The sequence below is a fragment of the Pipistrellus kuhlii genome, unplaced genomic scaffold (assembly GCF_014108245.1).
Source record: "Pipistrellus kuhlii isolate mPipKuh1 unplaced genomic scaffold, mPipKuh1.p scaffold_m20_p_3, whole genome shotgun sequence".
Classification (NCBI taxonomy): domain Eukaryota; kingdom Metazoa; phylum Chordata; class Mammalia; order Chiroptera; family Vespertilionidae; genus Pipistrellus; species Pipistrellus kuhlii.
In genome coordinates, this window is record NW_023425529.1 from 1,150,865 (window position 1) to 1,174,144 (window position 23,280).

General features: G+C 41.4%; 1 protein-coding gene across 1 annotated transcript in view; it reads right to left on the reverse strand.

Moving 5' to 3' along the window:
- The window catches only part of GRAP2 (GRB2 related adaptor protein 2), a 65,077-nt gene extending 48,042 nt beyond the window's left edge, over positions 1 to 17,035 (reverse strand). The window contains exons 1-2 of the mRNA XM_036458219.2: positions 16,818 to 17,035; positions 15,868 to 15,870 (exon numbers count right to left, since the gene is read on the reverse strand). The gene's annotated coding sequence lies outside the window, so the exon portion shown is untranslated. The remainder of the gene's footprint in view (positions 1 to 15,867; positions 15,871 to 16,817) is intronic.
- Between the last annotated feature and the right edge of the window lie 6,245 nt (positions 17,036 to 23,280).

Sequence of the window (23,280 nt, forward strand, 5' to 3'; positions counted from 1 at the left end):
TTGAATCATGAAATTGCCACTTCTTTCGGTAAAAAACTGTCAGACGTTGTCAATTTCATATGGTTCCATCTGATATATGTAAGATACTTTGACACTCAATCAAAACACATATTACCTTGCCCTTGATTGCCTTTTAACAATGACTATAAAACGAAATTAGCCAATTTAGTTGTCTTCGCCTCTTTTGCCTCTCAGAGTTTGTGCACAGTAGGTGTTAAACAAATGTTTTATTAATTGAGCAGTGTTTTCTGCTATCTTTGCTCAAAAATAGGCCTACATTTTGCCATACTGCCTAATGCTGAGACTGTCCTTAAAATAAAATTAACAAATTGCTAGCTTTGTTTCGTGTTTCATGATTTAGACAAATCTTTCTGTTCCTTGTTTGGGCAGCACTGGGAAGCTAATTAGTACATTATTAATATATTGTAAAGCCAAATAAGACTCTGCTTGCGCACACAGACACGACAAGAATAAATTTGGGTCAGATATACTTTTGCAATTAGGGGAAAATGTGAGTACAATAATGAGAAATTACTGTTTATGTGACATCTCTGTGCACTAAAATACATTACAGACTCGCAAATGAGGTGAGTGACAGAATCAGGCAATGGTTCCTCTGCAGGTTCCCATCCTTTAGGGGCCCGCTAGCGCATCCACAGTGCCCTGAAATGAACTAGAAATGGTCACTTTGCGATCCCAGGAACTAGGAGCTTTATTATTATTCACATTAGGTTTCATAACAGTTGGGATTAGCCCCAACTCAGGAGTACATACTGAAATAATTGAGCAGGCAGCACGGCCTGGTTTTCAAGTCAGAAAAGAAAGAGTGCCTTCCATGGTGGAAGAGATGGATGGGTAATGTGCAAGGAGCGTGAGTGACCGAGTGATTGCACCTCCCTGGGCCTCAGTTTCCCCTGCTTGTTAATGACCTCCTGCAGAACCGTCATTCTCTATTGCATCTGTTGTTGCGAGGATAGGTGGGATGATGTCTTCAAATGCTCTGTGTTTCTTGGGGAGGAAAGCTCGAGCCCTAAAATGTATTCTTTTGGTTTTGGTTGACCCAGAACTGTGACAGCAGCCCCATCGTAAAAGCTGAGTTCTGAGAAAACAGAGTTGCTTTCATTTTTCAAACAGAAGAACCACAAGCCTCTCTACGTTTGGATTCTTAACACAAATCAAATGTCTGAGCAAGAGGGGGCTCACAAAAGTGTTAATTTTAAGTTTTCTTCCAACGCCACCCATTTTTCTCAGAGATTTTTTTATTTTTTATTTTAAAGCACCGGAGCACGCTTAATTCCGCTCAATTTGTGCTATCTAATAAGATCGTTGCCCACGGTGATGTGCTCCTACAATAATGTCTTCATGCTAATTACATTTTTGAATGGTTGGGGTGAGAATAGTTCCAAACATACTTGAGGTAATAACTAGTCATATATCTAGAAGGTCAACAGTTCAGTCAAAGAGAGAAGAAATTAGCATATCTTAAGAAAGAATTCAATGGTTTTGTACAGAGCTCTCATTTCAGTCTACAAGAATACCTAAAACACTGATAGAGCCAGGTAATTCTATATTTCCCTTTTTAACTCACTGAAAGCCCCAATTTCAGGGTGTAACGTCTGAGAACAAGAAGCATCCGGCAGATGAAGGGGGGAAAGTGACTTTAGAGAAGTTGGCTGGAGTTTGAGGTTAGGGGTCTGTGCCAGGACTGCATCCCAGAGTTTTGGGGGGGGGAGGGGACCCTGGGTTGTTGATGGAAGAACAGAAGCGGTGCTAGAGAGTCTGGCCCTGGAGGAGGGCTCTGGGCCAATCTTCTATTATAGTAACAACACAGCTTTAATCCAGGATGACAATAAAATCCTCGAATCATTGTGTATCAAGTCACTGTAAACAAAATTACAAGCTGCTAATCATCCATGCAGTTTCCATAACAGTGTCTGATCTCCCCCACCCAACTTCCCATTTTTTCTATAATTTCTAATGGATACAAAGAACAGCAATTGGAAACTATACCCATTGTGTTCCGCTTTAAAGGACTCAAGTTGTCTTTTATTCAGAAGTGCTTATCATTCTAATTTATTTAAAAAATATTTACTGAGTGCTTTTTATGTACTTGGCAATAGTTAAATGGCACATGGGTTCATAGATGATTCCTAAAAATGACTATTGCTCTGCCCAAGATAAGGTATTAAAATATTAAATCAGCTGTAGGATTTTTTAAATGTGCTAAATAGAGAAACTTTTCATTCTCTGAGTCCCACACCCTGCACAAGGTGCAGTGTAACCTGGCATTCCGTGAGAGAACTAACAAGTTCAAGGGGTACCATATCCAGTAGATAAATACAATTACGCTGGGAAGCAAAGGATGACTTTTGTCACTTAAATTACAGGGAAACTTCTAGGCTGAAAATCAAGCGACAGGGCAAGTTACTCAACTCACTACTTTTTAAATAGGATGGGGTCTTTCTATGACCATTTTATTTATTTTAAAAAATATATATATTTTATTGATTTTGTACAGAGAGGAAGGGAGAGAGATAGAGTTAGAAACATCGATGAGAGAGAGTCGTTGATCAGCTACCTCCTGCACACCCCCCACTGGGGATATGCCCACAACCAAGGTACATGCCCTTAACCAGAATCGAACCCAGGACCTTTCAGTCCCCAAGCCGACGCTCTATCCATTGAGCCAAACTGGTCTCGGCTCTATGACCATTTTATTTATTTATTTTTTTTTTATATATTTTATTGATTTTTGTACAGAGAGGAAGGGAGAGAGACAGAGAGTTAGAAACATCGATGAGAGAGAGTCATCGATCAGTTGCCTCTTGCACACCCCCTACCGGGGATATGCCCGCAACCAAGGTACATGCCCTTGACCAGAATCGAACCCAGGACCTTTCAGTCCCCAAGCCGACGCTCTATCCATTGAGCCAAACTGGTCTCGGCTCTATGACCATTTTAAAGGTACAGAAACGTGAAGAGGAAATAGAAGCTTCCCTGTGCCCATCACTCATGGGGGTTTTATGAGCTACTGACTAGGCCCTGCTCCATTTCAGAGGGGACTTCCTTCTCAGAGGTTGCTCACCCAAGGTCATTTCCATATCTGAGACCAGCCTCGGGGAAGAAAGCCTTTTTGTGGACATTTCTGGTCCTTGGAGTTTTCTCCTTTATCCTCTGGCCACTCCACTTTGAGCTGTTACTCACGGAGGGCGGGGAGGGCCCAGCAGATGCCCTTCAGCAGGTCAGAGTCAATTCAGGGAGATCAATACCACATAAATAATTCTACCATGGGCTGACATGAGTGCTGGGGAGAAAAAGATTAATTCTGTCTGGGGAAGAGCTGGATGAAGGGAAGTTTTGGGGCTTGCCCTTGTAGGTTGCTGGGATTCTGAAAGGTGACCAGGCGAGGGATGGGGAGCTCAAGCAAGAAGGAAGGCCTGGTCCTTAGATTAGAGCATGCATTCTCAGTGGAGTGAGCGGGTTTTGGCTGAAAGGAATGTTGAAGGCCTCTAGCTTACCCATGGAGGGGTCAGTGCCTCAAGTTCTCCAATTCTCTTTTTCAACTGTGCTACCCAGTCCTACTGAATTTTAATATATCGCCCAGCTGCTTTTTCTCCACAGCTATTTCCTTTGAAAGTAACTACTGGTTACAGAAACTACGAGCTATGGAAATGAGAAAAATTTCCATGAGCAGCCCTCTTGTGTTAGAAGTGAAAGCCAGAATAAAGCCAGCAATTCAGGAGAAATGAAAGGAAGGCTCCGAGATAGACAGAGACTGAAAGCCGAGGGGAGCTGAAGAGGTGGTGCCTGTGGAAATGGAGAGCGATGTAGAAAAGGCGGCGCGCAGCAGAGAGTGGAGGATGGAGTGAGTGGAGGGTAGAGGCCCATTACCCGGTGGTACTCAGCACAGTGCTGAGCACACAATGTCCCACAGCCAGTACCTGCTTAACCACAAGTGGGTTGGGTGCGTACCTTGAACAGTGCCATGGGAAACACAATTCAAAAGTCTGAAATGGTGGTTTTTAGAACATGGGCATAAGACAAAAATGAACATTCTTTTATGACACTGAGGAGTGGACGAGGGGTTCCAGCCAGAGGAAAGGGCAGAACACTCATCTCATTTTGCACATCTGCGCGCTCTCTCATCCTACCACATCCCAAATCTATTGTAACTTTGATAAGCTCTTGTCAGCCCACATACTGACGGGGAGTGCTTTTGCAACTACTTTACAGAAACAAAAACAACTGGCCCACCATGGTTGTAGTCTAGTTGGCATAATTTCCTGACTTGGATGCGTCAACATATCCTTTCAGCCTGCTGCAAATCAGTTTATTTCTCTACTTAGAGACACGGTGTGGAATGGAATTAATCCATTGCAGCAAAGGAATGGATTCTGTTGAATAAATCCCTTTTTGTGGAAAGAACTTGGTTTTGCAATTCATTAGAAACCAAATTCACACGGCAGTCTAATACCTTCGCCAATGCGTTTATCTTTTTTATTTAGGGCTAAGTTCACATCTGAGCTACTTTATATGACAGTGAACTCTATCGTCGTTAGGTGAGGGCCCAGTGGAAGTGTTTGCAAGGACAATCAGAATGTCCCAGTGGAACTTAGCCTGAAGACTACTGCTCCAAGTGTATGAATTTGGCCAAGATTGACAACTCCTTGGAGAGAGAAAGACTATAAAAACCAATCAAACCATGTATATCCTTTTGTATTTTCCATTCTTTGCTTTCCTGGGTCAAAGGGCTGTCTACACACAGCATGTATTTAATAAACACGTTTTGGTGGTGACTATCACAAGCAGACAGAACTTGGAGAGCGCATGGAGAAGTACGAAGGGGTAAGAGGTTAGGCAGAGACTCAGGGTGACACGCTAATGGGATTGAGATTCTGCAGCCCAGAGCAGGGAAGCCTGGGCCTGGCAGCTGTGGAGGCAATTTGGGTCACTTACCATCCCTGAATGTTAGAAAGTGCCCTGTGTGCAGGGCAGGATAAAAGAGAGGCAACTGCATTACACCCCAGTCCAGAGGTTCACGGTTAGGAATGCAGAAGTCTTGGTTTAGATCGGATTAGGTATCAGCACACATCTTTCTCTGGAAATGTTATACTTGAAGAGAAGATGATCTTTCCAAAATGATTTAGGTGCCCTGTAGTAGGAAAACAACCTGAAGAGACTCTCAAGTTCTATTCCAGGCCTTATCCTGTGATTTTTCAGCAGCCGGTGTCAGTGCCCGGATTGCTTCTGCCCCTCCTATCTCCATAGCTGAGAGCACTTGACGTCTTCCTGCAAGTGAACCACACTGCAGACACAACACAAAGCGCTTCGAGGTTGGGAGGGATTTAAGACGCTCACTCTGGCTGAAAGCTCACCCCCTGCTGCTGGCCTGGCTCCGGGGTGTCCCAGTTTTAGCAAGTAGGACTCTGTCTTGCTCCCAAGTCCACATCTCCCTGCATTTGAAATCCACCGTGCACTCCTATGCTAGCACTTGAAATCCTTTCTTGTTCTCCAGGTCTCACGTGACTTTGCGATCAGACCGAGTGGCCCCACGAGGAGCCTGCGTCTCTCCAGCCCACACCGCTCTGTGTGCAGCCTCTGAGCCCAGCCAGCCCGCTACGTAGAGTTGACTGTCTCTTTGCGCACTGGTTACTTACTGTCTGTCCCGATGTCTCCTCTCACTGTGGCTGGATTTCCCACTCTCTTCCTTCCAAGCCCCCACCATCATCACTCAGGCAGCTGTCAATCTATTTGCTCTTTGCCTGGCCATACCATGATGTGGCACATGGCTCCATTCTCCTATGTCATTCCGCTATGCATGGCTGCACATCTGACTTTCTCTACAGACCATACACCTTTATCATAGGGCCTCTCAACCTCATTATTATTGACATGTTGGGCTGGTTAGGTCTTTGTTGTGGGGACTGTCCGGTGCATGACAGGATCCTTAGTAGCATTCCTGGCCTCTGCCCATCAGGTGCCAGTGACAACCCTCCCCTCCCCCCATTCAAATTGTGGCGATCAGAAATGTCTGCAGACATTGAGAAATATTCCTGGGGCTGGGAAGGGGTTGCCAAAATCACCCTCTGCTGACAGCTTCTGCTCTATAAGAACCCACAAAGACAAGAGTATTTTAAAGCCAGTTATATATTTGAGAAGTAGCTGGATGTATATAAGCTGGATGTATACAGAATATTTAAATCTGATAAAATGTTAACTAACAACTCTAAACTCTTAGAAGGCACCAAATGGAATTTTGTAAGTTTTGTATCACAACACAATGTAGGTAATGGGTAAAGTGGGATGAAGTCCCTTCATCCTAGGTCAATGCTCAGATTTTATAGTGCATAAGAATCAGCAGGGGAATCTTTTTAAAGTTAAGATTCTGAGTCTGGGATCCTCATTTATAACCAGCTCCCAGATGGTGTCAATGCTACTGATCTCCAGATTTCACACAGAATAGCAAGACCCTAAACAAAATCACCAGGGAGGGGTGGAGAGGGGGTTTGAATCTTAATAATTTCAAGGTCATGATCATGACAACCTTAGAATTTGCATTAGAATGGCAGATCAGAAAAACCTGGATGTTCCCTGTACCTTTCTATAATAAATGAAACTGCTACAGGGATGTGTTCTGAAACGTGACATTTCTATTAGGTTAAAATTATAAATATTATACAAGTTTCCTGTGAGCGCTCTGCTTTGACCAGAAATGAAAACCTATGAACTGCTAAGCTACAATAGTTTGGCAAGACTTTTAGAGGTTTCCAAATGTCTGATGAAAACCTAAACTTCAAGGTCTTCGTAGCCCTTGTTTTACTAACGGAAGAGGCTAGGGGTGAGGATGGAGGTGGGGGAGGGGATGGAGAGAGGAGAATCACTTTAAACAGAGCCTTGCAATAAAACAGATACACCTTATGGTGTTTACACAAATTACAAAAAATTGTCCACTGAAATTAACATCACATGATGTTACTGGAACCCCAAATTAGATAACTCAATTATAACTTTAAACCAGTTGAAAAAATGAATGTTATTTACTGTATCATGAAATGATAAGGAAAATCAAATCTTCTGAAAGCTGCCAAGAGCTTAAAATAAAAATTTCTTTTTCTCATACTGCCTCTGAGGAACTTTTAAAAAATATATATATTTTATTGATATTTTACAGAGAGGAAGAGAGAGGGATAGAAACATGGATGAGAGAGAGAATCATTGATCAGCTGCCTCTTGCACACCCCCTACTGGGGATGTGCCTGCAACCAAGGTACATGCCCTTGACCGGAATCGAACCTGGGACCTTTCAGTCTGCAGACCAACGCTCTATCCACTGAGCCAAACTGGTTTTGGCTCTGAGCAACTTTTACTTCGAGTTTTGTAGACCTCATTGTTGTGTATCCTTGGGAAGGAAATAACCATTCACATTTGCTCCTATTTTATAATAAGGAAGTTAGGGCTCACTAGTTTGTCTAAAGATGTAGATTTGTGCAGAGTTGCAAACAATTTATCAACAGGAAGGAGATAATCCAAGTACTGACCCTTTGATGGCCTCTTCCAGTGACCCAGCAAGAGACTTGCTATGCCCTCATAGCAAATAAGCACACACTCACCTGCTGGGAAAGAGAACGAATATGCCAGCTCTGAAATATTTTGAGAGGGGGTTACTGATATGATGAAGTATAAAAGGGATAGGCTTCTCTATACTTGAACCTGTGTGCCTAGGTATAGAATAAAGATCTGACTTAATAGCAGTGCATGGGAACTCATGGGTTTTAGTTGACCACAATTTCACTATGAGTCAGCAGTGTGACATAAATGCTCAAAGGCTTATGCAACCTTGGGCCATAGTAAGAGAAGTATAAGGTATACATCGAGGGAGGATACTACTGCCTGGATTCTGCATGTGTCAGACTACTCCCAAGAGCTCTGTCCCATCCCGGCACCATGGTTTAGGAGGGGTCTTCAATGGACACTCTGACAGATGAACACTTAAGATGAAGATAGCATGTAAAACCACATCATGGGAGAGTAGTTAAAAGAATGAAGGATATTTGTGTTTGAAAGAGAAGACTTAGAGAGGGGCATCATTGTAATGAAAAGAGCAGTCTTTCTGTAAAAAGAGCTTAAAGTACAGTTTCCAGTGGCAGAAGTTTAATGTCTAGATCCCCAAGGGGGAGGGTGTAGAATCATGAGAGTCCTCTCAACTCTGTCATTTGCAAAATAAACAGATCTCCAGTGAAGAAGACCCTGCTCCTCCTATGATTTTCTACAAAGTGCGAATAAGTGGATGGATTTATGCCTCTCGAACAAGCCACCCCTCTGCCTGCAGGTGCACCTCCTTCAGGAAGCCCTCTCTGCAGAGCCCCTGGAGCCACTTACTCCGCAGTCTCCTCCTCGGAGCTCTGCACTGCAGCAGCATTTTCTATTGTTTGTCCCAGTTTCCCTAATAGCTTGTTAGTTCCTCGGGGGGAAAGGACGCCATTTTGTTTTTGTTTTTATTACCCTAAATGTTCTCAGTACATCTGGGTACAGTGAATCAGAGACGGAGGGGAGCCAAAAGATGAATTAAAGTAACCAGACAGGTAATTTTTTACAGCGTCTACATGACAGAGCATTACAGCGTGCTCTCTTGGCGATAACAACACCTAATTGAACATTCACTTTATAAAATAATCCAAGCTGACAGAGATGGCTGTGTAGTAAAACGTACTTCTCCCTGCATTTTGCATTTTAAAATAAAACTTGTGTGTCCACGCTGGAGAAAAACAGAGTTCACAGTCTTAGAGCTCAGCCTGGGGCAGGGCTTGGGAATTACTCTGCAGCTGGGGGATTCTTTGCCTTCACACTTCACAGGGTACCCGATGTCAAGTCACAACACCACACAGCTTCTGGTTTACAAAATGAATTAGTAGTCTACTTAACAATATTGGTGTAGGAGACAGAAATTCCACAAACGGGTTTGTTTACATAAGAAAGCACCATGTTATGCATTTTATAAATGAAATACTGAATATTTATATCAAAGACATAAAAATGCTTTTGGGGTAACAATGCCTATCTCTTCCTGAGTCTCCTAGGTAGCAGGTTGAAGAATGATATAATTTCACTCAAGCCCAGAGGAGTGGATGGACACCCTGAGCCATCCACAAACTGAGAATAGAATACAAAACATGGGACAAAGTTCATGCTCCGTCACTCTCATCCCCGGACAGTATTACCTCCCACAGTCCAATGACCTGACACAGCACAGAGCAAATTATATATTTCTCTGTAAGAAATTGATATAAGGCCATTTGCCAGGCTGAAGTTCTTTTAGGAAATTAAAGGGCAAAATGACTGAGAAACAAGGCCCCCAATTTCTTATCATCAGCTGATACCAATACAGATTGCCAGCTTCCTGGTGACTGAGGTAGCCATCCTGTCCATGCTGGCGGCATTTGGCTTGGATGAGTCCAGAGGCCAAGGGCAGGGGGTGCCTGCAGCAGGCCCTTGTTTCTGCAGTTCCACCGTTTGACAACTGCTGTTCTAAAATCCCAGCTCACTGACATATGGAACATAAGAATTTCCTGCTTGTTTTAGCTTCCCGGAGAGACTCAGAATTAAACGGGACCATATCATGGATTTTGTGTACTTGGCAGCATATGCTATGGACACTTTTTATAAATCGGAATCAAATGTTAACATACAAACTTGTCCTAATTATACTGGCTCAAAGATTCTCCAAATATCTCCAAAAGCTTGGTCACATTTTTCCTGTCTTGGGGCTTCTGCATTTAGTTCTGCAGGGCCTTTCATGAATCTCAAGTTTCCAAGCACATTTCAGGGATATGAAGGAAATATAAAAATAACTCTCAATAATGAAAAATCAGGTGGAAGGTTTGGGTCTTTCAAGAGGAATAACCTTTTCAGAAGGATAAGGTCTATCAGCCCAAAATAAGTCCATCAACATGATTTATTTCCATATTATACCCTGAACTACCCAAGAGGGATAATAAAATATCGTGTTATGTCTGTATGATGCAGAGCAGCGTTAGAGCAAAATCGCTGTGAGACAGTCAGCCCCGCAGGAAAATGAAGCAACCAGCAGAACGACACACAAACAGGCCATCAAAGCGCTATTGATGCTTATAGTTTCCAACAGGATTTGGATATTGCAAAGGAACCCATCAGGAATTGGATGCCAGCTCTTATGACCTACAGGGAAGGGTTGAAAGGTGTTGCCATCTATCACAGAAAAGGTCATTTCTGTTCTCAGACCCAGTGGGATTAGGTAGTTTGCAACAGAACCAAAAGAGCTGTAGAGAACACGTGGTCTAACCTCACACTTGACCAAGAAGGAAACTGAGGCCCAGAGTGGTTATAATGTTATGCTCAAAGTCGCACAGGTCATTTCCAGTAGAGCCGGAATTCAGATTCCAGAAGTCCCAGAAAGGGTTCCTGCGTCTCCAGAATGCTGTGCCCAGACAGTGGCAGGAGGCGGCGGCCAGGGCTACAACTTACCAGCCTTGGCGCTGTCTTGGCAGACATTAGCAAAATTACCTTGAGCAAGTCGCTTTACCTCATGAGCTTTGCTTTTCCCACTCTGCAAAACCAGAGGTAAAATATGTGGTCTGTCTAGCTCAGAGATCACAGCCAGATCAAACGAGATAATGTTCGAAAACTCTTTTTAAAGCTTTATAAGGCTCAGAGGGGAAGATAAAGCTCCAAGTAAAGGACATTTTTCCTGTCAGAGATATATGGATGGACTCTGGGGATCCATGGGCCATTGGACATTCTGTGTACAGCAGTGTGTGGATGAGAGCTTGCATATCCCCCCTCCCCGTTTGCCTCCCCCCCTCCCCGCAAGAGAATTTCTATAGCTTTCCTCAGCATTGTAAATGTGTCTCTGACACTCCCCTCCACCCCCCACCTCACCACCACCAGAGATAATCTATGTGCTGTCTTGGATATCAACGTATTTATGATTAACTTAAAGAGTTTATATACTGTATTAAAATATGACACTTTTCTTAGATTTAGCATATGGTTGAGATCTTCCTGCTAGCCTTAATAATAAGGGTATAATTAATAATAATTCATAACTTTAGAATATAATTCTCTTTGGTGGTGGGGATCAAATCTGACTTCACATTTTGCTCCATAAGGTGCTAAAAATCTATGACCTATAAAATGAATACATATTTCAAACAAATCACCCATATTTTTTTCTACTTGTATACTTTCCTAGTAATATTTCTTATTTATTTACTTTTATATATTTTTATTGATGTCAGAGAGGAAAGAAGAGGGAGAGAGAGAAAGAAACTCCAAGATGAGAGAGAATCATGGATGGCTGCCTTCTGCAAGTCCTCACTGGGGATAGAGCCCACAACTTGGGCATCGAACCTGAGACCTTTCAGTTCGCAGGCCGACGCTCTATCCATTGAGCTAAACCGGCTAGGGCTTTCTTAGTTATTTAAAAAGCCTTTTCTTTAAAATCATGTTTAACAGGAGAACTATCTACATATTATTTACTGAGTTCCTACTGAGTCCCCAGCAGATCGTTTCCAGTATTTTCTGACAAAGCACCAGACAGAAGACACTACTCACACACCATTTGTAGGCTGCCACATTAAACCTGTATTTCTGGAAGGCTGAGAGGTGTGGAGAAAAACAAATGGAAAGGTATTATTCATGACCAATTGATCAATTAGAGTGCTTTTCATTAAAAAACATAAAAAAAGGCGGAAACAATTTAGCAATGACTGTTAGAAATGCATGAAAACATTATTAATGTTGGATTTTTTCTCATTTATTTTTAGTTCTCTTTAGAAAATTACACTTGAGAGTTTTCAGTAATGGCAATCAAAGGAGCAAATAAGAGCACTGAGACCCTTTGTGATGTTAATGAAGGGGTAGGGACGATCCCCAGCTTGTAAGGCCTTTTCTGGGTAGTTGTTTCAGAAGCCAGACTGATTTACAGAATGTCTGAGTGCAGGAGATAACCAATTAGGGAAGTCACCTTCTAACAAGACTCATCCTTTGTCCCAGGAAGAAATCCAGTGTGGTCTTTTATAATTCTGACAATGGCTATACTCTTGTGTTTTAGCAGCGACATCTTAGACAGTACAGGAATGTGGAAAATAAGAAATTATTTTCCCTTGATATATCAAAATATCATCTCGTATCTTGAGGCTCCGAGGTCTCCTAACCTCCCTCTCCTATTATTCCTTTCAGTTTTTTTCCTTCTTATTCCTTTATCATTTTACATTTTTCAGTTCCTAGTATTATCTTTTATGTTTCAAGTTTCTTATACAGAGCCTGAAGGTATATAAATACAATAAGTGAAATCTATTGCTCTAATTCAGATGAACAAAACCAAAAAACATTTTGGTAGCAACATTCCCAGGTTTTTAATAACTTAAAACTTGGATGGTGGCCCTAACTGGTGTGGCTCAGTGGCTAGAGCACCAGCCTGCAGACTGAAAGGTCCCAGGTTTGATTTCTGGTCAAGGGCATGTACCTTGGTTGCAAGCACATCCCAGTAGGGGGTGTGCAGGAGGCAGCTGATGTTTCTCTCTCATTGATATTTCTAACTCTCTATCCATCTCCCTTCCTCTCTGCCAAAAATCAATAAAAAATATATATATTAAAAAAAACACACAAACTTGGATGGTGGTGGTGGTGCTTGGGGATTGATGGGTCCTGTTACTTATTTCCATTCAGTTTCATTTGTGTTGCTTCTCCCTGACAGATCACCTGGGTTCTAATCTGGATTCTTACATACTAGTTAAACGACCTTGTGCAAGTTGCCTAACTTCTCTGTACCTCAGTTTTCTCACTTGTGAAAGAAGGATAATATCAGCACTTATTTCATTGTGCCATTATGAAAAGCAAATGATTTAATACTTTCTAAGTGTCAGACCAGTGCATGGCAAATAACAGACACTGTTTTAGGAACTTTATATGTATAAATTATTTCATCTTCAAAATGATAGGAGGAGATAGGTGCAATTATTACTGTCACTTTATAGCTTAAGAAACTAAGGCACAGAAAGACTAAGTAACTTGTCCCAGTTGGTCCAATTAGTAACTGAAGGATTGGTTTCAAACCCAGACTGTCTGGCTTGACAGCAAGCATTCAGTAAATGTTACTTGTTGTTGTTACCTGAACTTAAAACTCAATAAATGTCTCCTGTTGCCCTGGCCGGGTAGCTCAGTTGGGTGGAGCATCGTTGCAATACGCCAACGTTGCAGGCCGGATCCCCAGTCAAGGCACATAGGAGAACCAACCAATGAATGCACAAAGTGGAACGACAAATCAATGTTTCTCTTTCTATCTCTCTCCCTCCCTTCCTTTCTCTCTAAAAACCAAACAATAAAATTTTAAAAAGTAAAAAATACTTATAAAAAATAAATATCTGCTGTTGCTGCTGATAATGATGAATTTGTATGTTTAATCCTTCTTCAAAGTGTACTAAGATGTATAAGACCCCTAACGGAAGAGTCGATTTAGGCAAGGATTATCGCCCAAAGTCATTGGTGAAGTTTGTTGGGACACGGGGTATTGCCATGTGCCAAAGTGTCACCTGCTCAGATTACTTCTCAATTGCAAAGGAGAAAAAGGTATTTTGCAACAGAGATCCTTGAAGTGAGGTCGCTACCTTGAGCCATGATCAAACGGAGCATCACAAATAGAAGAACAACCTGGCATTTTGCACCTCCTGATGAGATGCAATATAGAGCACCTTGCAATAAATGCTCATTTGAAATATAATAAGTGTGTTAGTTCTAACTTTGAGTTTACAAGGAATACAAGGGGTAAAGGAAGAAATTAAATGATAGCATGAGGCAACAACAAATCCAGAATGTGGAACATTCCACAAGATAAATGGCCTAACCTTTTAAAAAATTCAACGTCAAATAAAAAGACATAAAACACCAAGGCAAAAAATGTGCTTTCTTTTTTAACAATCAGATCCAGTTTTGTTTTGTTATTTTTTAGGTATGGAAGTCATTTCAGGGACAAATGGTGAAAGTTAGGTATGGCCTAGATATTAGATAATATTAAGGAATTACTGTTCATTTTCTTAGGTATAATGATGGCATTGTAGTAATATAGGCAAATGTCCTTCTTTTAGATGTGTACTGAATTATTTAGAGATGAAATGTCATTTTGCCTATAACTTACAAGTAGTTCAGAAAGAAATCACAAACAAATGTAACAAATACAGCAATAAATTCACAACTGCTGAATCTAGGTGATTCTAGAGGTGTTAATTGTACTAATATTTCAACTTTAATTCTGAACATTTTCTTCACTTTCTTCATAAGATATTTGTCTTACATCTTTGAAGAACATGTAGGACTTTTATTTTCACGTACTTAATAATAGTTTTGTGTTTTAATTTCCTAAAATGTTTGCCTCTAAATTAATATTTAAAAAGAAAACTTTTTTAAAAAGTTACTAAATTTCTATTGACTCAAGTTTATTGAAAACTGTTATTAACATTGCTGAAGAGAATTCAGTGCCTAACATATAAATGTCCAATAAATGTTTGTCAGTGTTCATTTATGTATGTAGTATGCTTTCCTAAGGCCTGCAAAGTAGAGAGAAAGAGGGAGGGAGAGAGAGAGGGAGAGGAGGAAGAGATAGAGATAGAGATAGAGATAGAGATAGAGATAGAGATAGAGGTAGAAGTAGAGGGAGAGGGAGAGGGAGAGGGAGAGGGAGAGGGAGAGGGAGAGAGAGAGAGAGAGGGAGAGAGGAGGCTGTGCTGTTTCTTTATGGATCAAGATATGCTGGGCAAATACTTGAGATGGGCAAAATGGGGGCCAATCGACCCTATCTTTTGATTCGAATAACTTAGGTTGTGAAGATTCTTGACCAAGTTTTGAGTTTGTTTTGCAAAGGCATGAAAATGAAGAATCTGTCCCTAGGATTAATCCAGAAGCAACTACTATTACTTGTTTAGAAAATACTGATGGAATCACACTTAATAACAGTTTTGAACAATTGTAGACTTTTCTTGATTCAGGAAAAGAGGCAAGTTTTGCTCAAGTTTCGGCATGAACCCTACAAGTCACCAACACCAGTGGATGTTATTCTTTGAGGATCAATAAATATGTGGAAACTAGAGTCATTTTCAGCTCGTCCAGAAGGCAATGATTCTCAAAGAGATGGGTTTAGGTAGTAAGTGAGATATACTTTGTATAAGAGGTGGGAAGAAAATGATCGAGATTCTAAAAAATAATAATGATATAATTTTGTGTTTTCAAAGTGCCATTTTCCTAAGGCACTTCATATCTATGTTAACTCATTTATTCTTATAATATCCCTATAGGGTAGACATAGAACTATTGAAATTTTTTTAAAAAGGGATTTTTATCAGGTCTAAGATGTGGAAGAAATTCAAAAGGATATTATATTGGCAATAGTGATATTTCTTCATATTGAACAAACTGATCACCTCCTTCCCCTCTGCTTCAGTAAAGTCTTTTTAAAAAGATAAAATCTATTATAATTTAGGGAGAATAAGATTACAGTTTACTACAGGGAAGACACTCCCAGTTCAATCTAAAAAGGTAATTTTATTCAATGATATACGGCTGTCTCTCTTAAAAAAAAAAAAAAAATTCTCAAAAAAGTACAAATCAGAATTTTTAAAACTTGAAATTTAAATGCACTTAGTTGACTATTTACATAGTTTTCTTTATTTAATAATGGGTCCTTTTACAAAGAGAATCACTTTAAATTATTTAAAAAATATTAAGTTTTATAAAAAAAAATACACTGGCTTGTTAAAGCAGAATATACTTACAGTAAATGTTATTTCTGAAACCAAAAATAAGAAAAAAATAGGAAAGGGGACCACCAAGGACCTAAACAAGCTATGATAAATGTAATTGTACAGAACAAGAGTCTTCAACCTGAGGTTTCCCATTCTCAGATGACACAATAGAAGCAACATGTAATCCTTTCCATTGGATTTTTAGATCCCAAATTTTTCCTCTCAATTTATCTAGGGATGCTTATTTTCAGTAATGTGCAAATTAAGAGCATAGGCTTAATTAACAAGGCCTAATTTGGAATATATAAATACAATATTTTCCCCCACGAAATCATGTTTAAATACAATATTTTAAAATTAGTAAAATCCTTGGCAGGTGTGTTCAGTCCTCACATGCAGGGACAGATGGGGCAAAGAGCATAGAGGAGGTATCTTTTAAGACTTGATGCCTGAACTAAAGACAGACCCAGGGATATAGCATTAACGGTTAATAAAGAGACGAAGATAGACAGCACTCTTCTCAAAATCTCTTTCGACATAACGTTTTCTTTTTGTAAAGAAACCCAAACTGGAGTTCTTTGTAAAGGTAACACAAGTACTAACAGAAGTAGACATGAGAGCAATAAGAGAAATCCTGACCTCAGCGTACTGGTGTTCATTCATTGCTGCTCAGCCCCTCACCTCCACTCCCCAGTTTGAATCAAATGCTGACTCTGGTGAAGTGGAATCTCACCTTTGTGATGCTCCCAGGGCCTAAAGTCTCTGAGATGGCTCAGAGGCCAGTCAGCGGAGGCATTTTTCTGTAATGGGCTGGGGAAGGAACAGGTCTTCTAGTTCATCTGCTCCATAGAAGTCAAATCCTATCACCACAGCCACAGCCACAACAAATGATTTAGAGACCTTAGCTGATGGACCAGAGTATTAAAAGCAATATTTGGAGAGCCCATGGGGTTCATTTTAATTGGATCTGACTCATAGAGAGCATTCTGCAAATTATAAAATTGTTCAAGATGTCTAAGGTATGTGGACCGATGTATAATGACATACCTTTCAGAAGAGAAGCGGTTGAGTCTGTATCTTGGCTTTGACACTGAGTTATTAGAATCCTCTCCTGCAAGAAGGAAGATGCATTCACATCCAAATTACTGCATTTCAGGGTACAGATACACCTTGTGCCGTCTTCCAATTACCACACTAAACAGAGGGTACATGCTCACAGAACCAATAAAGTTCCTCCTCCTCCCTACTTCTTGCTCCCTCCTCCCAACTACCCCCAGTCAGTCCTGCAGTCTGCAGGCAAACCACACAGGAACTAGCAGATATGGGGCTTCAGAGAGTTGGGCGTGAGCCTTAGATTATGTGGTTTTGTTTTCTTGCTGCCAGAGTTGAACTAAAATGCAGGAGGCTCACTGAAACACTGCTTCTTTATGCTTGGTTTCAGTTTTAACCAATTTCCCCCTGAACCATTATGTTCACATAAGAATATTTCTAGACCCGGAGATGATCCATTGGCAAGCTGCTGCTGGTCTTAAGGAAAACGCTCATTTCCTCTTAGTATAGCCAAGCATCCATAGGAACATTAAGAATCCTTAGGGGAACTTACTTAATACCACTCCGGTTCACTCACAATATTAAAATCCCAGGGAAAATGCTTTCTCAGTGCACTTAGCCCATAATATTACCCTTAACAAACAAACAAAAGAGAGAAAAGCTCTGAGCCAGGATGCGTTCCAACCTGTTTTACCGCTGTCAGGACATGAACTGAGACTGGCTACTTCAACTTCTGGGATTCACTTTCTTTTGAGTTGGTTAGACTAAAGGATTTCTGAAATTTTAAGATTTTTTTCCCCCACTGCCTTAGTTTTTGTCACCTCAACTTTCTTGCAACTCTTCAAATTTATAACTCACCCGTCTCTCTAAGTTCCTCTCTTTCATAACAAGTACAGCTTGTGAAGGCCTCTTTCCATATCTTTTATCTTGTTGGAAATGGATTGAAACATTGCATCTTTTGTACAAAATTAGATACATTTTTGCTCTATCTGGTTTGGCTCAGTGGATAGAGCATTGGCCTGCGGACTGAAGGGTCCCAGATTCGATTCTAGTCAAGGGCATGTAATACCTTGGTTGCGGGCACATCCCCAGTAGGGGGTGTACAGGAGGCAGCTGGTCGATGTTTCTCTGTCATCGATGTTTCTAATTCTTTTTTCTTTTTTTTAAATATATTTTATTGATTTTGTACAGAGAGGAAGGAAGAGAGATAGTTAGAAACATTGATGAGAGAGTCAACGATTAGCTGCCTCTTGCACACCCCCTACTGAGGATATGCCCGCAACCAAGGTACATGCCCTTGACGGGAATCGAATCCGGGACCTTTCAGTCCCAAAGCCGACGCTCTATCCATTGAGCCAAACCGGTTTCGGCCAATGTTTCTAATTCTTTATCCCTCTCTCTTCCTCTCTGTGGAAAGTCAATAAAATATATTTTTAAAAAAGCATTAAAAAATTCTCAATTTATAAGACAACACTGTTCATTGATGTTTCTAACTCTCTGTTCCTCTCCCTTCCTCTCTGTAAAAAAAATCAATAAAATATATTTTTTAAAAATTAGACACATTTCAATTTGCTAACTGGCACCGTTCAGAGTTGAGGAACTGTCCCAAGATAAAGAGGAAACTGCTGGCTCACAGGATATTCCTAACATTAATCCCTTGAAGGCTAAGAAGAAAGGTATTATGTAAGACTCAATTTGGGATTCTAAAATTTAAATTTATTCTATACTTTGAAATTGTATCTTTTTCTATCTCTTTGCCCTTTTATGCCTAAACCTTGCTCAAGATGTACCCTTTTGAGCTTTTATTTGGTAATGGTTTTCTTTTTAGAAAATTGAAATAGAAAAGAAGAATCTGGTGTAGAATCAGCAATTACCTTGGTCATAGTAGGCAGATGTTCAGTAAGTACAGGGGGTCCCAAAAAATGTATACACACACTTTGAATAATTATAAAGGCAGTGTTTAATAACATACATTTCATTTTCAAAATGTGTATACATTTTTTTGGGGACACCCTGTATTTGTTAAACGAGTTAAAAGAAGTAATTTGCTATGCCCAACTCTTTGAAGGACTTTCTTTTTAATAATGCCAGCTTGTTGAATTTCCTTAAATGTCTGAACAGGGTCCCCGTTATTTCCTCATGTTGTAAAGATAGAAATTTCAAGGTAACATGTTGCCGATTTTAAATCAATGACATCTCAAGTTTGGCCTCCGTATCCTTTAGTCTTCCTAGTTTATGGACCTGGATCATCATTACGCTCAACAGCTCCACTGCTGGTTTTCAAACACTGAATCCTCTGGCCACAGGCCTTATCCCAAGTTAGTGGTTACACACTGAATCCCTGAACTTCCCTGGCTGGGGAGTGGGAAGAAAGGAAAAGCTGAGTAGTGCTCTATAGGAAGCACCATGGTGTTTTTAGCTTGCACCTTAATGAGGAAGCTACTTTTCCATAGGATACTGCATTCCAGGGAGAACATAGCCCTTCCCCTAACTAGTATGGGCAGAGTGCAGAGCAGGAAAATCTCTAAGAGAAGTTATTTCAGTAGTAACAATCAGCAGATGTGATAGAGCATATTGGGAGGGTAGGAAGGCCACTTATTGGTTTATTTCATAACAGTTCTGTAATTAATTGAACAAGTGCAAAGGCAGAACCTTGGAATAGACTGTAATGTGATAATGGCAGCATTTCCGCTCTCACCATCATGGACACTCAGAAGAATATAAGCAAATTTGGGAGGGTTTAGGAATATGTGAATTCTCAACTTACCTACAATGGAGAATTTTTCTTTTAAAACTGTATACTTGTTTAAAAACTTTTAGCAATTCTTTTTGAGGGAATTGTTGTTAGTATCAGAACTTCTTGTGCATAACCATGTTTAATCTAACTCTATGGTAATATGTGCTTCTTATTCAATAGGGTAGATCCAGTCACTCTCTTTTCATTCATTAAGTAATGTTTGGACACCTACTTGGTGTCAGGCCTGTTCTAAGGGCTGGGAATGTATCAGTGAACAAAACATGGCTCTTACCATCCTGAATCTTACTTCTGGCACAAGGAGAAATAGGACACATGTCAGATGGTTGTACTACCACAGAGAAACCTAAAATGGGGCAAGAGTCAGAGGGAGTATGGCTGAGGTGGGGGTTGTGATTTTACTGGAAGATCAAAGGACGTTTAAGCAAAATCCAAAACAAAGCCATAGCACCAGCCTATTAGCTCTCTGGACTAACAGCTTTTGCAGGTACAGGGACCAGCAGGGGCAAAGGCTTAAGGTGGGAGCAAGCCTGTCAGGATGGAGGTTAGAGAGACAGGAGCCAGACACTTAGGGCCTTGCTAGCCATGGCAAGGTCTTTGGGTTTTACTCTGAGTGAGATGGGAGTCAATGGAAGATTTTGAACTGGGTATTATATGATCTGACTTGGGCTTTAAGTTTTAAAAGGATCACTCCAGGTTATTGTGTTGAGATTAGATTATAAGAGAGTAAGAACAGAAGCAGGGAGACCAGTTAGGAGGCTACTGTACTATTCCTGGCAAGAGATGATGGCAACCTAGGACAGCTTGTGGGAAGAGAAGATGTGGAAGTAATTGAATTCTGAATATACAGGGTGACTGTAAAGTCTGGAAACATAGATATTGTTCTTTTATTGTGTATTAGAATGTGCACTGATACACCATTTATTAACTACAGACCACTTATTATCCAGATTTAGTATGAAAGATGAGCTGAGGAATATGATGTGCGGTGTGACAAAGAGAGGAGTCAACGATGACTCCAAGGTCATGGCCTGAGAAACCAGAAGCAAGGATGTGTCACTTACTGAGATGGGGGAGCAGGTCTGGGAAGTCAGGAATTTGGACATATTACATTTGAGATGTCTGTGAGAAATGCCAGTAGGGGGGCTGGTCAGGAGAGGTTAGAGCTGATAATGAAACACTGAGAGTTGTTGAAAGAAAAGGATGTTTAAAGCTGTGAAACTGAATAAAGCCGCCTACAGAATACAGAGAACAGGCTGCTGTAAAGCTGAGAAGTCAGAGAAACGAGAAGAAACCAGCCAAAGAGATGAGAAGGTGACCTAGAAATCAAGAGAAGAAAACTTTGCTGAATTCTATAAAACTCTGAGTTTCAGGGGTGGGGAGGAACACACCAAGTTATTGTAAAATGATGTCTGTATTTGGTGAGTACTACATTATTGCAACTAAATTATGGTGCCCCCAAATGGAGGAAAGCAGATAAAAAGGACCTCTTACATAATGCCACTTTCCGGAGTTAATTCCACGGGGTAGGTAGCACTATACTTATGCAAAGTCTAATCAACTCCCTTTTACATGTATCCAGAGATTCTGTCTAAAAGGAGAAAACGAATGGGTTTAAAAAGAAAAAGTGGGATCTCTGTCCTTCTCAAAATACAACAGGTGGACTTGTGAATGAGAATATCAATGGGAGCTCAATATCAAGGACCAAAGCTAATCCTTAGGGTAGGGGAAAGGGCACAGAACAGGACACAGCACATTTGTGTTCAAGTTCCAGCGAAATCACTTGCTGGCCGAATGCTACTTGAGTAATTGCGGGCAAGTATGTAACCTCTTTGTTCCTGCAAACTCAGCTCAAGGTCACCTACTCCAGGAAGCCTTCCCTAACTTTGTAGATTTAGACAAATCCCTTTTTTACTCCCTATCACTTTATCCTTGCCTTTATTATCAACCTATTATAATTGCTGATTTACTCCTGTCTCCTCTATGAGATATTAGACTCTAATTTCCTTGTATTGCATGGCTCAGCAGAGTGCATGGCACACAGCAGGTGCTCAATCATGCAGAATGAATTCATGTTCCCAAACTCACTGCCTCCTAAGTAAATTGGGATAATTAATGCCTACTTTTCAGAAGATATGCTTAGAAAAAAATCTTCATAAGTGGTAACGCAATATATAAAATACTTGTTTCCCTCCCCCCTTACTTTATAGAATAGCACTTCAGCATGTAATTCATGGCCTTGAACAACCTCTTTCCTGGCCACCTTTTCTATTTCCCTCTGCTACTACCCCACTACTCTATATTACCTCTGGCTAGGCAATATTTCAAGCAGACCAACTTCTTTCTTATCTCCTACATTTTATATTATATGTATCTATCTACACGTCAGCATGAGCAATGTGGGCTGTTCTAATAATAATCATTTTAGTAGTAAGAACTGAAAACAAACGTTACTTGCACCTACTAAGCATTTTCCTATTCTCTGGATGTCTGCCCTCCATCCTCGTAGCATGCTGACATATTCCACTCAACCGCCAACGTGCTTTGAAGCATAGGTTTGATTATATTTCCAATGCCTGCTGGATAAAATCACCGAGTAGCATGGATAAGGTCCCTCATGATCTGATTTTCCTCTGCCACTTCCTCTCCCTCCGCTGTTCTGCTAACGGCCTTGGCAATAGCCATCGCAGCTACAGTGCTGGCAGTTTTCCCAAGGTAATAAGCCCTCTCCGCCTTCAGGCTTTTACACACGAGGGGTCCTTAGCCTCTTAATGGCCTCCTCGACTTTGCTTCTTCAGTGAACTCCCGGTCATTTTTTGAAGGCTCACATCAAATGTAAACTCTTCGGTGAAACCTGCCCTTACATACTTCTTGGCGTAATTAGATGCTTGCTCTTCTCTCGTTACGCCATGCACATCCTGTCACCACCTTCTGTGACGGCGGCTGTCACCTCCACTACCACCGGCCTGCAGACTCACGGGCCACTGGGTTGTGTGTTACGTGTGGGTCCTTACTGCGTGTGTGTGTGTGGGGGGTGCCTGGCACCTAGTGGGTGGGTGTTCCCTCAAGATCAGCTGCCTCTTGCAGGGGCCCCGCAGGTCATCGCTGGAGCACTCTGTCACTGTCCATCGCGCACACCGCTCTTTTCGTCTCCAGACGCGACTTTTCCATTCTCTGTCCTTCGAGGTGGAAATCAGGGGCGGGCGGCATTTTTAGTCCGTTCCAAGGACACCAACACACAACTGTGAAACTCAGTCTTTGGAAGGGGAATTAGGGTCGCGCCGCAGTTCAGCAGATTGTTAAATGAAGACATTTACCTTCCTTCCACCGGACGCGCGCCGGCTGGGTTTAACCCCTCGCGTCTCTCTTGCTCGAGGCCCTGGGAGCCGCACGCACCCGCCCTAGGAGAGAAGGCAAGCGCGAGGCCGGAAGTGAGGGCCCGGAAGTGAGCGGCCGGAAGTGACAAAGCGGAAGTGGGACGGGGCAAAGGCACTTGGGCCTGGTTGGAGGTGGCGGATAGGCCTGGGCAGCGGGGGGCGTGAATTTGAGTGGGAAAAGGTCCCCACACGAAAGCTGGAATTTCTGCTCAGGTAGATTCTCGTTTGGAGGAGGGCGCGGTGATGGAGGTCGGCGGGAAGGGGCCTGCGTAGGCCTCTGTCTCATGCCGGATTCGGTAAAAGAGGGTCGAGGTCCGCACAGTCTGCC